Source organism: Dendropsophus ebraccatus, chromosome 1 (assembly GCF_027789765.1).
Source record: "Dendropsophus ebraccatus isolate aDenEbr1 chromosome 1, aDenEbr1.pat, whole genome shotgun sequence".
NCBI classification, from domain to species: domain Eukaryota; kingdom Metazoa; phylum Chordata; class Amphibia; order Anura; family Hylidae; genus Dendropsophus; species Dendropsophus ebraccatus.
Genome location: NC_091454.1, coordinates 138,621,566 through 138,635,080, shown reverse-complemented (window position 1 = coordinate 138,635,080; position 13,515 = coordinate 138,621,566). Strand labels below are relative to the sequence as shown.

At 44.8% G+C, this 13,515-nt stretch overlaps 1 protein-coding gene across 1 annotated transcript in view; it reads right to left on the bottom strand.

Moving 5' to 3' along the window:
• GCC1 (GRIP and coiled-coil domain containing 1) overlaps positions 1–13,422 on the bottom strand; it is a 30,858-nt gene extending 17,436 nt beyond the window's left edge. Inside the window, exon 1 of the mRNA XM_069979570.1 lies at positions 13,374–13,422. The gene's annotated coding sequence lies outside the window, so the exon portion shown is untranslated. The remainder of the gene's footprint in view (positions 1–13,373) is intronic.
• Positions 13,423–13,515: the final 93 nt, after the last annotated feature.

Below are 13,515 nucleotides of genomic sequence, written 5' to 3'. Positions count from 1 at the left end.
GGCAGGATTATATTCAGTGGGTATTGTGTAGCAGGATTATATTCAGTGGACAGTGTGTAGCAGGATTATATTCAGTGGACAGTGTGTAGCAGGATTATATTCAGTGGACAGTGTGTAGCAGGATTATATTCAGTGGACAGTGTGTAGCAGGATTATATTCAGTGGACAGTGTGTAGCAGGATTATATTTAGAGGGCTGTGTGTAGCAGGATTATATTCAGTGGGCTGTGTGTAGCAGGATTATATTTAGTGGACAGTGTGTGGCAGGGTTATATTCAGTGGACAGTGTGTAGCAGGATTATATTCAGAGGGCTGTGTGTAGCAGGATTATATTCAGTGGACAGTGTGTAGCAGGATTATATTCAGAGGGCTGTGTGTAGCAGGATTATATTCAGTGAGTATTGTGTAGCAGGGTTATATTCAGTGGACAGTGTGTAGCAGGGTTATATTCAGTGGACAGTGTGTGTAGCAGGGTTATATTCAGTGGACAGTGTGTAGCAGGATTATATTCAGTGGACAGTGTGTAGCAGGATTATATTCAGAGGGCTGTGTGTAGCAGGATTATATTCAGTGGGCTGTGTGTAGCAGGATTATATTTAGTGGACAGTGTGTGGCAGGGTTATATTCAGTGGACAGTGTGTAGCAGGATTATATTTAGAGGGCTGTGTGTAGCAGGATTATATTCAGTGGGCTGTGTGTAGCAGGATTATATTTAGTGGACAGTGTGTGGCAGGGTTATATTCAGTGGACAGTGTGTAGCAGGATTATATTCAGTGGACAGTGTGTAGCAGGATTATATTCAGTGGACAGTGTGTAGCAGGATTATATTCAGAGGGCTGTGTGTAGCAGGATTATATTCAGTGAGTATTGTGTAGCAGGGTTATATTCAGTGGACAGTGTGTAGCAGGATTATATTCAGAGGGCTGTGTGTAGCAGGATTATATTCAGTGGGTATTGTGTAGCAGGATTATATTCAGTGGACAGTGTGTGGCAGGGTTATATTCAGTGGGCAGTGTAGCAGGATTATATTCAATGGGCAGTGTAGCAGGATTATATTCAGTGGGTATTGTGTAGCAGGATTATATTCAGTGGACAGTGTGTGGCAGGATTATATTCAGTGGACAGTGTGTAGCAGGATTATATTCAAAGGACAGTGTGTAGCAGGATTATATTCAGTGGACAGTGTGTAGCAGGATTATATTCAGTGGGCAGTGTGTGGCAGGGTTATATTCAGTGGACAGTGTGTATCAGGATTATATTCAGTGGGTATTATGTAGCAGGATTATATTCAGTGGGCTGTGTGTATCAGGATTATATTCAGTGGGTATTGTGTAGCAGGATTATATTCAGTGGACAGTGTGTAGCAGGATTATATTCAGTGGACAGTGTGTGGCAGGGTTATATTCAGTGGACAGTGTGTGGCAGGGTTATATTCAGTGGACAGTGTGTGGCAGGGTTATATTCAGTGGACAGTGTGTGGCAGGATTATATTCAGTGGACAGTGTGTAGCAGGATTATATTTAGTGGGCAGTGTGTAGCAGGATTATATTCAGTGGGTACTGTGTAGCAGGATTATATTCAGTGGACAGTGTGTGGTAGGATTATATTCAGTGGACAGTGTGTAGCAGGGTTATATTCAGTGGACAGTGTGTGGCAGGATTATATTCAGTGGGTACTGTGTAGCAGGATTATATTCAGTAGACAGTGTGTGGTAGGATTATATTCAGTGGACAGTGTGTAGCAGGGTTATATTCAGTGGACAGTGTGTAGCAGGATTATATTCAGTGGACAGTGTGTAGCAGGATTATATTCAGAGGGCTGTGTGTAGCAGGATTATATTCAGTGGGCTGTGTGTAGCAGGATTATATTCAGTGGACAGTGTGTGGCAGGGTTATATTCAGTGGACAGTGTGTAGCAGGATTATATTTAGAGGGCTGTGTGTAGCAGGATTATATTCAGTGGGCTGTGTGTAGCAGGATTATATTTAGTGGACAGTGTGTGGCAGGGTTATATTCAGTGGACAGTGTGTAGCAGGATTATATTCAGAGGGCTGTGTGTAGCAGGATTATATTCAGTGGACAGTGTGTAGCAGGATTATATTCAGAGGGCTGTGTGTAGCAGGATTATATTCAGTGAGTATTGTGTAGCAGGGTTATATTCAGTGGACAGTGTGTAGCAGGATTATATTCAGAGGGCTGTGTGTAGCAGGATTATATTCAGTGGGTATTGTGTAGCAGGATTATATTCAGTGGACAGTGTGTGGCAGGGTTATATTCAGTGGACAGTGTGTAGCAGGATTATATTCAGTGGGCAGTGTAGCAGGATTATATTCAATGGGCAGTGTAGCAGGATTATATTCAGTGGGTATTGTGTAGCAGGATTATATTCAGTGGACAGTGTGTGGCAGGATTATATTCAGTGGACAGTGTGTAGCAGGATTATATTCAAAGGACAGTGTGTAGCAGGATTATATTCAGTGGACAGTGTGTAGCAGGATTATATTCAGTGGGCAGTGTGTGGCAGGGTTATATTCAGTGGACAGTGTGTATCAGGATTATATTCAGTGGGTATTATGTAGCAGGATTATATTCAGTGGGCTGTGTGTATCAGGATTATATTCAGTGGGTATTGTGTAGCAGGATTATATTCAGTGGACAGTGTGTAGCAGGATTATATTCAGTGGACAGTGTAGCAGGATTATATTCAGTGGACAGTGTGTGGCAGGGTTATATTCAGTGGACAGTGTGTGGCAGGGTTATATTCAGTGGACAGTGTGTGGCAGGGTTATATTCAGTGGACAGTGTGTGGCAGGATTATATTCAGTGGACAGTGTGTAGCAGGATTATATTCAGTGGACAGTGTGTAGCAGGATTATATTCAGTGGGTACTGTGTAGCAGGATTATATTCAGTGGACAGTGTGTGGTAGGATTATATTCAGTGGACAGTGTGTAGCAGGGTTATATTCAGTGGACAGTGTGTGGCAGGATTATATTCAGTGGGTACTGTGTAGCAGGATTATATTCAGTGGACAGTGTGTGGTAGGATTATATTCAGTGGACAGTGTGTAGCAGGGTTATATTCAGTGGACAGTGTGTGGCAGGATTATATTCAGTGGACAGTGTGTAGCAGGATTATATTCAGTGGACAGTGTGTGGCAGGGTTATATTCAGTGGGTATTGTGTAGCAGGATTATATTCAGTGGACTGTGTGTAGCAGGATTATATTCAGTGGACTGTGTGTAGCAGGATTATATTCAGTGGGCAGTGTAGCAGGATTATATTCAATGGGCAGTGTAGCAGGATTATATTCAGTGGGTATTGTGTAGCAGGATTATATTCAGTGGACAGTGTGTGGCAGGATTATATTCAGTGGACAGTGTGTAGCAGGATTATATTCAGTGGACAGTGTGTAGCAGGATTATATTCAGTGGACAGTGTGTAGCAGGATTATATTCAGTGGGCAGTGTGTGGCAGGGTTATATTCAGTGGGTATTATGTAGCAGGATTATATTCAGTGGACAGTGTGTAGCAGGATTATATTCAGTGGACAGTGTGTAGCAGGATTATATTCAGTGGACAGTGTAGCAGGATTATATTCAGTGGACAGTGTGTGGTAGGATTATATTCAGTGGACAGTGTGTAGCAGGATTATATTCAGTGGACAGTGTGTGTGGCAGGATTATATTCAGTGGACAGTGTGTGGCAGGGTTATATTCAGTGGACTGTGTGTAGCAGGATTATATTCAGTGGACAGTGTGTGTGGCAGGATTATATTCAGTGGACAGTGTGTAGCAGGATTATATTCAGTGGACAGTGTGTGTGGCAGGATTATATTCAGTGGACAGTGTGTAGCAGGATTATATTCAGTGGACTGTGTGTAGCAGGATTATATTCAGTGGACTGTGTGTAGCAGGATTATATTCAGTGGACAGTGTGTAGCAGGATTATATTCAGTGGACAGTGTGTGTGGCAGGATTATATTCAGTGGACAGTGTGTAGCAGGATTATATTCAATGGACAGTGTGTAGCAGGATTATATTCAGTGGACAGTGTGTAGCAGGATTATATTCAGTGGACAGTGTGTAGCAGGATTATATTTAGTGGACAGTGTGTAGCAGGGTTATATTCAGTGGACAGTGTGTAGCAGGATTATATTCAATGGACAGTGTGTAGCAGGGTTATATTCAGTGGACAGTGTGTGGCAGGATTATATTTAGTGGACAGTATGTGTCAGGATTATATTCAGTGGACAGTGTGTAGCAGGATTATATTTAGTGGACAGTATGTGTCAGGATTATATTCAGTGGACAGTGTGTAGCAGGATTATATTCAGTGGGCTGTGTGTAGCAGGATTATTCTCAATGGGGATTGTGTAGCAGGATTATATTCAGTGGGCTGTGTGTAGCAGGATTATTCTCAGTGGGTAATGTGTAGCAGGATTATATTCAGTGGGTATTGTGTAATAATAATAATAATTTTTATTTATATAGCGCCAACAGATTCCGCAGCACTTTACAATTCTGGGGGTACATACATAGACAAAAAATAGACATTACAGAGATACATATAATTATCCATACATGAGGAGTGAGGTCCCTGCTCACATGCAGGAGTTTACACACTAACGGGAGGGGGTTTGAGACAGTATGGCAGAGGGGCAAAGTGCATCATTGTTCTTATGGTCTTATGGCCATCTTTATAAATAAGGGAGTGCAGGTAAGGGGGGATGAACCTGTCACCAGCCAATGCCTGCATGCACAGGTCTAAGTGCTTAAATGCTTGGTGTGTGTGTGTGTGTGTGTGTGTGTATGCAGTGTCGGACTGGAGTGCCTTGGCCCACCAGGGGAAATCATTCTTGGGGCCCACCCTTCTGCCACCGCACTTATCTATGGTAACATTAATAAGGGTCCATTAACATGGGGTGATATGGGGCAGTGTAGGGCTGCAAATGATTGCTAATCAGCAGGGCAGGTGATGTGCAGCCGACAGCAATGATCTTAGCCGCACAAAAGATCAAATCAGTCGACTATGGGACATTTGCTTGCATGTCAGCAGATCTCTGGCACTTTTACATGGGCCGATCATCGGCTGAATAGACTTCCTAGGAGCACTTGTTACCGATTATTGGCCGCTGTAATTGGGCTATAAGACAATTTTTTTTTGCATGATAGCACTGTATACTTAGATACAAGTCATACAGCTACCAATAACACCAGTATACAAAGAGCAAATATCCCCACACATATTACCGCTATATAGTAACTGACCAAATCCTGTCTATCAAGACCGATATTACCAATAAACCAGTATACAGGAGGGAAATAGTATCACCATACATATTACCGCTATACTGTTACTGACCAAATCCTGTATACTGAGACCAATATTACCAGTATACAAGGGGGAAATATTACCGCAACACCACAACCATTGCTACCATATTGTTACTGACCAAATCTGGTATACTAAGACCAATGAACACCACACCAGATTACAAGTAACAAATAATACCCCCACATACTGACTAACACCACCACATACTGACTAACACCACCAAATACTGACTAACACCACCAAATACTGACTAACACCACCGCTGCTACTGAATAAAATCCTCTGAACAAAAGATAAATATCCCCTCATACAGTCATATAGAGGTAGCCCCAGCTCTACACTATATACGTTACAGTGCACATAGATTTAGTGACTCACAGGGGACGTCTTCTCTGATCGGAGTTCTTCCCTTTTCATCTTCTTCTCCATCTGTCCTGGGCCCTTATGAGAACTTCTCCGAGCCACGAATCCACAGAATCTGCCAGAGAAATATATTAGGCTCCTCACTCTGTCACCATCCTCATCTCTCTACACACTGCACATCTGTACTGGCCCCTTTACACCTTCTCTCAGTGATTAGCCCTGACTATTTGTAGCGTGTGTATGTGTGTGTATAATATATATATATATATATATATATATATATATATTATATATATATATATATTGTACACACCTTGTAGATGGCCCCTTGTTCAGTTCTCCATATAGATGGCCCTGTGTGCCTCTACTATAGTAGAGATCCCCCTCTGTGTAATCCCCTTACAGTAGATGACAACCTCTGTGCATTCCTTATATCAGGGGTAGGGAACTTCTCCAGCTGTTGCAAAACTACAACTCCCATCATGCCTGGACAGCCACAGCTAAAGCTGTAGTTTTGCAACAGCTGGAGAGCCAAGGTTCCCTATTCCTGCCCTATAGTATATAGCCCCCTCTGTGTAGTCCCCTTATAGATGACCCCTCTGTGTAGTCCACTAAAGTAGATGCCTCTCTCTGTGCATGCCCTATTGTATACACACCGCACCCAGTATAGTTACCCTTATACATTGTTGTCCCCCTCTGTGTAGTGCCCTTTATAGATGCCTCCTCAGTGTTGTCCTCCTTATAAATTGCCCCCAACCAGTGTCCCTTATAGATGGCTCCCTGTCTTATCCCCCTTATAACTGGCCCGCTTGTGTAATCCATCCCCCCATATAGATAGCCCCCTTATGTTGGCCATCCCTACCCCCCATATAGCTCCTTATGTTGTCTATTCCCCCGTATAGCCCCCTTAGGTTGTCCTTGCCCCATATAGCCCCTTATGTTTTCCTTCCCCTGTATATAGCCCCCCTTATGTTGTCCTTTCCTGTATACAGCCCCCCTTATATTGTCCTTTCCTGTATATAGCCCCCTATGTTGTCCTTCCCCTGTATATAGCCCCCTTATGTTGTCCTTCCCCTGTATACAGCCCCCCTTATGTTGTCCTCCCCCTGTATATAGCCCCCCTATGTTGTCCTCCCCCTGTATATAGCCCTACTTATGTTGTCCTCCCCCTGTATACAGCCCCTTATGTTGTCCTCCCCCTGTATACAGCCCCCCTTATGTTGTCCTCCCCCTGTATATAGCCCTACTTATGTTGTCCTCCCCCTGTATACAGCCCCCCCTTATGTTGTCCTCCCCCTGTATACAGCCCCCCTTATGTTGTCCTCCCCCTGTATATAGCCCCCCTTATGTTGTCCTCCCCCTGTATATAGCCCCCCTTATGTTGTCCTCCCCCTGTATATAGCCCCCTTATGTTGTCCTCCCCCTGTATACAGCCCCCCTTATGTTGTCCTCCCCCTGTATATAGCCCCCCTTATGTTGTCCTCCCCTGTATATAGCCCCCCTTCTGTTGTCCTCCCCCTGTATATAGCCCCTTATGTTGTCCTTCCCCTGTATACAGCCCCCCTATGTTGTCCTCCCCCTATATATAGCCCCCCTTCTGTTGTCCTCCCCCTGTATATAGCCCTACTTATGTTGTCCTCCCCCTGTATACAGCCCCCCCTTATGTTGTCCTCCCCCTGTATATAGCCCTACTTATGTTGTCCTCCCCCTGTATACAGCCCCCCTTCTGTTGTCCTCCCCCTGTATACAGCCCCCCTTATGTTGTCCTCCCCCTGTATATAGCCCCCCTTATGTTGTCCTCCCCCTGTATACAGCCCCCCTTATGTTGTCCTCCCCCTGTATATAGCCCCCCTTATGTTGTCCTCCCCCTGTATATAGCCCCCCTTATGTTGTCCTCCCCCTGTATACAGCCCCCCTTATGTTGTCCTCCCCCTGTATATAGCCCCCCTTATGTTGTCCTCCCCCTGTATACAGCCCCCCTTATGTTGTCCTCCCCCTGTATATAGCCCCCCTTATGTTGTCCTCCCCCTGTATACAGCCCCCCTTATGTTGTTCTCCCCCTGTATACAGCCCCCCTTATGTTGTCCTCCCCTGTATATAGCCCCCCCTTCTGTTGTCCTCCCCCTGTATATAGCCCCTTATGTTGTCCTCCCCCTGTATACAGCCCCTTATGTTGTCCCCCCTGTATACAGCCCCCCTAATGTTGTCCTCCAACCTGTATACAGCCCCCTTTATGTTGTCCTCCCCCTGTATATAGCCCCCCCTTATGTTTTCCTCCCCCTATATATAGCCCCCCCACCTTATGTTGTCCTCCCCCTGTATATACCCCCTATGTTGTCCTCCCCCTGTATACAGCCCCCCCCCCCCCCTTATCTTACCCCCTCTGATAAAAAAAAACAAAAAACACAAGACTACTCACCTAACCACACGATCCCCTGTCGGTCGCCGGCCTCCTCTTCTCTCTTCTCCTGACAGGTGAGCAGCTCCGTTGCGAAGTGCCGCCAGCGCCATCACTGACCTCAGTGTGCGCCGCGGTGGCTGGGACTTCCGGTATTCGCTCCATGAACCGGAAGTCCTAGCCGCCGCGGCGCACACTGAGGTCAGTGATGACGCTGCCGGGACTTCGCAACGGAGCTTGCGACACTCTTGTGATCGCAAGCAAATCTCTGCTTGCGGTCACAAGAGTGATTGACAGGGCGGGAAGCCTACGGCTTCCCGCTTTGTCAATCAGAACACTTCCTTACATTTAACTGGAAGCGATTGTTGCGATCGCTTCCAGTTAAAAAGGGAGGTCCGGCCCCTCTAGGAGCGGGGGGGCCCACTCCAGCTCGGGGCCCACCGGGGGTTTCCCCGGCCCCCCGGTGGCCCAGTCCGAGCCTGTGTGTATGTATGTGTCTGTGTGTGTGTGTGTGGGGGGGGGGGGGGGGGGGGTTGAGGGTTGAGTCAAAATTAGGGAACCTGGTAAACCTGCTTGAACAGATGTGTTTTGAGGGCATGTTTGAAGCTTTGTGTAGCAGGATTATATTCAGTGGGCAGTGTGTGGCAGGGTTATATTCAGTGGGTATTGTGTAGCAGGATTATATTCAGTGGACAGTGTGTGGCAGGATTATATTCAGTGGGCAGTGTAGCAGGGTTATATTCAGTGGGTATTGTGTAGCAGGATTATATTCAGTGGACAGTGTGTAGCAGGATTATATTCAGTGGACAGTGTGTAGCAGGATTATATTCAGTGGACAGTGTGTAGCAGGATTATATTCAGTGGGTATTGTGTAGCAGCATTATATTCAGTGGGTATTGTGTAGCAGCATTATATTCAGTGGGTATTGTGTAGCAGGATTATATTCAGTGGGCTGCGTGTAGCAGGATTATATTCAGTGGACAGTGTGTAGCAGGATTATATTCAGTGGGCAGTGTGTGGCAGGATTATATTCAGTGGGTATTGTGTAGCAGGATTATATTCAGTGGACAGTGTGTAGCAGGATTATATTCAGTGGACAGTGTGTAGCAGGATTATATTCAGTGGACAGTGTGTAGCAGGATTATATTCAGTGGACAGTGTGTAGCAGGATTATATTCAGTGGACAGTGTGTAGCAGGATTATATTTAGAGGGCTGTGTGTAGCAGGATTATATTCAGTGGGCTGTGTGTAGCAGGATTATATTCAGTGGACAGTGTGTGGCAGGGTTATATTCAGTGGACAGTGTGTAGCAGGATTATATTCAGAGGGCTGTGTGTAGCAGGATTATATTCAGTGGACAGTGTGTAGCAGGATTATATTCAGAGGGCTGTGTGTAGCAGGATTATATTCAGTGAGTATTGTGTAGCAGGGTTATATTCAGTGGACAGTGTGTAGCAGGGTTATATTCAGTGGACAGTGTGTGTAGCAGGGTTATATTCAGTGGACAGTGTGTAGCAGGATTATATTCAGTGGACAGTGTGTAGCAGGATTATATTCAGAGGGCTGTGTGTAGCAGGATTATATTCAGTGGGCTGTGTGTAGCAGGATTATATTCAGTGGACAGTGTGTGGCAGGGTTATATTCAGTGGACAGTGTGTAGCAGGATTATATTTAGAGGGCTGTGTGTAGCAGGATTATATTCAGTGGGCTGTGTGTAGCAGGATTATATTTAGTGGACAGTGTGTGGCAGGGTTATATTCAGTGGACAGTGTGTAGCAGGATTATATTCAGAGGGCTGTGTGTAGCAGGATTATATTCAGTGGACAGTGTGTAGCAGGATTATATTCAGTGGACTGTGTGTAGCAGGATTATATTCAGTGAGTATTGTGTAGCAGGGTTATATTCAGTGGACAGTGTGTAGCAGGATTATATTCAGAGGGCTGTGTGTAGCAGGATTATATTCAGTGGGTATTGTGTAGCAGGATTATATTCAGTGGACAGTGTGTGGCAGGGTTATATTCAGTGGGCAGTGTAGCAGGATTATATTCAATGGGCAGTGTAGCAGGATTATATTCAGTGGGTATTGTGTAGCAGGATTATATTCAGTGGACAGTGTGTGGCAGGATTATATTCAGTGGACAGTGTGTAGCAGGATTATATTCAAAGGACAGTGTGTAGCAGGATTATATTCAGTGGACAGTGTGTAGCAGGATTATATTCAGTGGGCAGTGTGTGGCAGGGTTATATTCAGTGGACAGTGTGTATCAGGATTATATTCAGTGGGTATTATGTAGCAGGATTATATTCAGTGGGCTGTGTGTATCAGGATTATATTCAGTGGGTATTGTGTAGCAGGATTATATTCAGTGGACAGTGTGTAGCAGGATTATATTCAGTGGACAGTGTGTGGCAGGGTTATATTCAGTGGACAGTGTGTGGCAGGGTTATATTCAGTGGACAGTGTGTGGCAGGGTTATATTCAGTGGACAGTGTGTGGCAGGATTATATTCAGTGGACAGTGTGTAGCAGGTTTATATTTAGTGGGCAGTGTGTAGCAGGATTATATTCAGTGGGTACTGTGTAGCAGGATTATATTCAGTGGACAGTGTGTGGTAGGATTATATTCAGTGGACAGTGTGTAGCAGGGTTATATTCAGTGGACAGTGTGTGGCAGGATTATATTCAGTGGGTACTGTGTAGCAGGATTATATTCAGTAGACAGTGTGTGGTAGGATTATATTCAGTGGACAGTGTGTAGCAGGGTTATATTCAGTGGACAGTGTGTAGCAGGATTATATTCAGTGGACAGTGTGTAGCAGGATTATATTCAGAGGGCTGTGTGTAGCAGGATTATATTCAGTGGGCTGTGTGTAGCAGGATTATATTTAGTGGACAGTGTGTGGCAGGGTTATATTCAGTGGACAGTGTGTAGCAGGATTATATTTAGAGGGCTGTGTGTAGCAGGATTATATTCAGTGGGCTGTGTGTAGCAGGATTATATTTAGTGGACAGTGTGTGGCAGGGTTATATTCAGTGGACAGTGTGTAGCAGGATTATATTCAGAGGGCTGTGTGTAGCAGGATTATATTCAGTGGACAGTGTGTAGCAGGATTATATTCAGAGGGCTGTGTGTAGCAGGATTATATTCAGTGAGTATTGTGTAGCAGGGTTATATTCAGTGGACAGTGTGTAGCAGGATTATATTCAGAGGGCTGTGTGTAGCAGGATTATATTCAGTGGGTATTGTGTAGCAGGATTATATTCAGTGGACAGTGTGTGGCAGGGTTATATTCAGTGGACAGTGTGTAGCAGGATTATATTCAGTGGGCAGTGTAGCAGGATTATATTCAATGGGCAGTGTAGCAGGATTATATTCAGTGGGTATTGTGTAGCAGGATTATATTCAGTGGACAGTGTGTGGCAGGATTATATTCAGTGGACAGTGTGTAGCAGGATTATATTCAGTGGACAGTGTGTAGCAGGATTATATTCAGTGGACAGTGTGTAGCAGGATTATATTCAGTGGGCAGTGTGTGGCAGGGTTATATTCAGTGGACAGTGTGTATCAGGATTATATTCAGTGGGTATTATGTAGCAGGATTATATTCAGTGGGCTGTGTGTATCAGGATTATATTCAGTGGGTATTGTGTAGCAGGATTATATTCAGTGGACAGTGTGTAGCAGGATTATATTCAGTGGACAGTGTAGCAGGATTATATTCAGTGGACAGTGTGTGGCAGGGTTATATTCAGTGGACAGTGTGTGGCAGGGTTATATTCAGTGGACAGTGTGTGGCAGGGTTATATTCAGTGGACAGTGTGTGGCAGGATTATATTCAGTGGACAGTGTGTAGCAGGTTTATATTTAGTGGGCAGTGTGTAGCAGGATTATATTCAGTGGGTACTGTGTAGCAGGATTATATTCAGTGGACAGTGTGTGGTAGGATTATATTCAGTGGACAGTGTGTAGCAGGGTTATATTCAGTGGACAGTGTGTGGCAGGATTATATTCAGTGGGTACTGTGTAGCAGGATTATATTCAGTGGACAGTGTGTGGTAGGATTATATTCAGTGGACAGTGTGTAGCAGGGTTATATTCAGTGGACAGTGTGTGGCAGGATTATATTCAGTGGACAGTGTGTAGCAGGATTATATTCAGTGGACAGTGTGTGGCAGGGTTATATTCAGTGGGTATTGTGTAGCAGGATTATATTCAGTGGACTGTGTGTAGCAGGATTATATTCAGTGGACTGTGTGTAGCAGGATTATATTCAGTGGGCAGTGTAGCAGGATTATATTCAATGGGCAGTGTAGCAGGATTATATTCAGTGGGTATTGTGTAGCAGGATTATATTCAGTGGACAGTGTGTGGCAGGATTATATTCAGTGGACAGTGTGTAGCAGGATTATATTCAGTGGACAGTGTGTAGCAGGATTATATTCAGTGGACAGTGTGTAGCAGGATTATATTCAGTGGGCAGTGTGTGGCAGGGTTATATTCAGTGGGTATTATGTAGCAGGATTATATTCAGTGGACAGTGTGTAGCAGGATTATATTCAGTGGACAGTGTGTAGCAGGATTATATTCAGTGGACAGTGTAGCAGGATTATATTCAGTGGACAGTGTGTGGTAGGATTATATTCAGTGGACAGTGTGTAGCAGGATTATATTCAGTGGACAGTGTGTGTGGCAGGATTATATTCAGTGGACAGTGTGTAGCAGGATTATATTCAGTGGACAGTGTGTAGCAGGATTATATTCAGTGGACAGTGTGTGTGGCAGGATTATATTCAGTGGACAGTGTGTAGCAGGATTATATTCAGTGGACAGTGTGTGTGGCAGGATTATATTCAGTGGACAGTGTGTAGCAGGATTATATTCAGTGGACTGTGTGTAGCAGGATTATATTCAGTGGACTGTGTGTAGCAGGATTATATTCAGTGGACAGTGTGTAGCAGGATTATATTCAGTGGACAGTGTGTGTGGCAGGATTATATTCAGTGGACAGTGTGTAGCAGGATTATATTCAGAGGGTGCAGTTTTATACTCAGGAAGTGCAGTTTGTGGCACTATTATATTTAGGAGGTTGCAGTGAAAACTTTGCCTCCGGTGCAGTATAACTCAGCTACACCAATGGAATTAAGAACGTCTGCGCCGTTTTAACCATAAAAGCCTTGAGCTTTATAAGAAGAACGATATTTTACTGAGACTCAACAAGAGTAAGACGCCACAGGAGGGCGAAGCTTTTCTGGGCGCTCCCTCCTGTGCTGTCCCCTACGCCGCTTCACAAATCTCCCGCCAAGCGAGAACGCGCACAGGCCCCGCTCGCGGACCCTTGGTCTCTGCGCGCTCCCGTGTGGACGTGGCGCTCCCCAACCAACCAGCAAATGCGACCAGCCCATTTCCAGACATTCACCAAT